We start from the raw sequence: 4,008 nt of genomic DNA on the forward strand, positions 1-4,008 counted from the left end.
TGCATCCACTAGATGGAGCTGCACTAAAAGGGAATGTCAACAAAATGGTCCGACTCCAGGCGGCGAGGAGAGCCTTCCGTGACTGGGCCGGGGCGTGGCTGGACGACGGTCACCCTTCTCCGTTTGCGTACAGCATGTTCGTGGAGAACGTGGTGCTGAATGACCTTCAGAGACTTGATTATCAGGTTGGTAGATAGATATCAGTCAAATTTTATTAATAAATTACAAACCAGCGTTCTGACAACTATCCCAGCATGCAAGGTGCGCTTCTTCTATGGGTTAAAATGAAGTCGGCGGCTGCTAACCATAGTTGCTAGACCTGTTGTGGCTCAATATTGGTCCATATATAAGGTGCACCGGGTTATAAGGTGCACTGTCGGCTTTTGAGGAAATTGAAGGTCTTTAGGTGCCTTATAGTGCGGAAAATACGGTACACATATTTCTAATAATTGAGCCAATATACATATTATACATGTGAGAAATATTAGCTATTTAAAAAGTAAATATGGAGGTCAAGAGGTCATCTCAGGCATTAATATAACAATAGAGATTTATTTGAACTGTGATTTAAAGAGTAGAACTATACAATATGCAACTTTTATATATATACAAAAACTTAATTTAGACAGATAATATTTTATTAGGTGATTTTTTAAAAACTATGTATTGGATTTTATTTAAAAGGATGCAAGATTAGTCGAACATGTTGGCCTAAATATGTTGTAATTTTCTTATCAACTAAAAAAATAGCTGTTTGTGATACACCAAAACTCATGAATTAAAATTATGGGAATAGCCAAAATTGTATAGCTTTTGTTTATTTTTTAACCATGGAGGTTGCCATTTTTTCACCCGATGGGTTGATGATGCGTTTTGGTCCATTCTATTCTGGAGTCCACAGAGTAAACACAGGAGGGCTAACGTTCTGTGAGTTGTTTGTCATATTATGTTTGCCTGGTGAAATCTTAGATAAGGCCTAGCTTTGTCACTGTTAGTTTTTTTTTGTTTTAAAAACAGCTGAGGTAAATCAGCTGTTTTGTCAGACTGCTGATCTGACAACAGCATACGTTGTCAGATCAGCAGTCTGACAACGTATGCTGATCTGACAGAACACGAACTGAACACAACTTCCAAAGATAATTTGTCATCTCATCATTTCTCTCCACAAGACTTTGTCATTTGTACGAGCAAACAAGCTACAAATAAATGCCATAGCACAGACTTTATCCACAAAGCGCCGCAACCTTGCTGCCTCCGGAACGAAAAACGTTGGAGGAAACATCAGAACATTTGATGCTCTTTTAAATGCAAATGGAGCTCTACGCCAGTAGTACTGGCGGCACTACTGCTACCCCGGACAAAGGCCGGACCGGACATAGAGTTATAGAAATACTTACCGGATCACACACTCTGACCAGACGTATGTGTCACTCATCATGTCGTTTACGAAGCTGAAGGCAGCAGCAGCAGCAAAACACCAGCTCCTGTCCCCAACTCTGTCCTCTTCCTCCGTCTGGTCCTCCTCATTTTCGTTATGTCTTGTGATTTCTACATTCCCATAATTTGAATGCGCTCCGGTTCAAATTAAAAAGGCTTAATGACGTTACTCATCGCTGTTTTAACTGGACGGAGCTACTGCAGTTGGACCTTTAGACTTCATTTACTCAGAATGCATTGCAGCATGAACAACATGGTGACGTTTGTGTTACAATGTTTTATTAAAATGTATAAAAACTAAACAGTCTACAATATTATTACTGTATTGTTTTTACAAATAAAATAAATATTTCTCAAATAAAGTATTATTACAACTAATCATTGGATCCTTTTAAATATGTAAAATCAACTAATTCCAGTGTGAACATTACATGAGCTGCTTCTCAGTCCAAAGCAGCTGAATGGAGCAAGTAGTAGTGATGACTTCCTGAAGGTGGAGTTTCGGAAAGAGCAGGGGTCTTTAAAGAGACAGATGTCAAATTTCTCTTAAATAATTTTTGCTTCTTGCAACATTTTAATGCAAACAATACAGTTACTTGATTATGCCACAAAATAACATATGTGCCTGGAGAACACATAATGCTGCCCTTTTAGGGCATCACAGGAGGCCAGTTGAGCACCAGTTCACAACCAGTTCAGACTATTTGCGATATAAAAAAAATGCTGAATTTCCCTTCAACAAATATGAGTTGCTTTGTGTTCATCTATCACATAAAATCCTGCTAGACTAGATCAAAGTCTGTGGCTATATGGTGACAAAATGTGAATAAGCTCCAGAGTATACTTTGGTAAGACAGTAAACGTGTTTTTCTGTCATTCTCATTTCTTTACTTATGGCAGATCTGTATCACAAGATTTTTATTTCCCTCCCACAGGAGGTTTCTCTTCCAAGTATTTTCAATTTCTCTCTTCTCAGGCATGAGATTACAGGCGAAGACGGTGAAGCTACCAGCGGAGCACGTAAACACGCGACAAGCGGCACATGTACATCCGCTTCAGTGGGCGCCATGAACATGGATGATGACACACAAAGAAGAAAAGAAGGTGCCGACTGGAACAGTTAGCCGAATGGGGGCTCATTTAGATGGAATGGCCTTTTCGCTCCCAACCTGCCTCTGTGTGTGTGTGTGTGTGTGTGTGCGCGCGCGTTTGTGTGTTTTCACCATGCAGAGCTTTGGGAATAAGACACTATTACCTGAGCAGGTCCATGAGAGGCAGTGTAAATATTGACATAGAGAAGAAATAAGAGATGGGGAGGAGATATGAACCTTGAGGGGGTTGTGGATTGATAATTTAATGGTTTCACTGGGAGAGGAGATTGGATTGAGAGTAGAGAAAGAAGGGGGTGGTGGGTTGGTTTGTGTTTCCATAGCGACATAAGACTGTAAAGCTGCAGTATGCAAATTTCATTAAAAATATGTTTTTTACAGATTTGCTAAAATTATCATGATGTCGTATCAGTATAAGATGGATAGATTGTGGAAAAAAAGATCAAGGTTCTCTGACTTATCCAGTACTAACGGCAGAAATACACAACTCAGTCAGAAACAACCCATCAGAGCCAGGAGGAGGGTCTTAGTGCTGTCAATCACTCTCGTACCCCTTCCTGCTCTTTGCTAGACTACAGCTGCTTCATCACAACATAACCCGCCATGAATGCTAATGCTAATTCTCATGGCGACTGACTGTGGATAAACAGTTTTCCTGTAACGGTAAGTTGTTTCTCCACGGTTAGCACATTGAACAGCGTGTACACACAGTTGATTGACAGTCTTAAGCCCCTCCTCCTGGCTCTGATTGGTTATTTTTGGTCAGTGCATTTCTTCAGACACCAATAGCAGCTCAGGAAGGAGGAGGGCAAGACTGATCTTTTCAGACAACTGTCTCATTATATTCTGTCACAACATGGTAACAGTTTAAGAAATGTAAAAGCCATATGTTTGTAAAAGTTACACACCGCAGCTTTAAGAAGAGTTCAACTGTAGGCAGCTGCAAAGAAGATGCATGGAAAACAAAACAGTCAAGTGTGACCCGGCAGCGGCATCACCGCATCCAAAGCAGAAATACATACAGCAAAAATTATTAATTAATTTTTATGCATTTTAAATTAGTCTTCTCAGAAAGTCTGGGTGGACTTAAGGGCATCTATGGACCTACTTGTTGTTGCTCTTTGAAGGACAATTAAATGTTCCTGATCAAAAAGGCAGAAAATGATGGGTTCCATCATGTGGTGGGGTGATGGCAGGGAGTGGGGGCCCCATCAGACTAAACACTGTTGAGAAAAATTATTATTTTGAGTGTTTAACACAGTTTAAACATTTTAGAACGAATTTCTTAAGTTTGAACAGGTTTGTGTGAGTGATTTAAAACCCGAAGAATTATTGCTGGGTTAAGTGTTTAAAGTACAAAGGAGAATAGAGGATCTGCAAGAGAATTTTGGCTCAGACCCCTGGAGTCTTATCATTAAAGACAGGAGGTCATAAATTAACATATGCAGGAAGGTGGAGGACA

Source organism: Poecilia reticulata, linkage group LG15 (genome assembly GCF_000633615.1).
Source record: "Poecilia reticulata strain Guanapo linkage group LG15, Guppy_female_1.0+MT, whole genome shotgun sequence".
In the NCBI taxonomy this organism is placed as follows: Eukaryota; Metazoa; Chordata; class Actinopteri; order Cyprinodontiformes; family Poeciliidae; genus Poecilia; species Poecilia reticulata.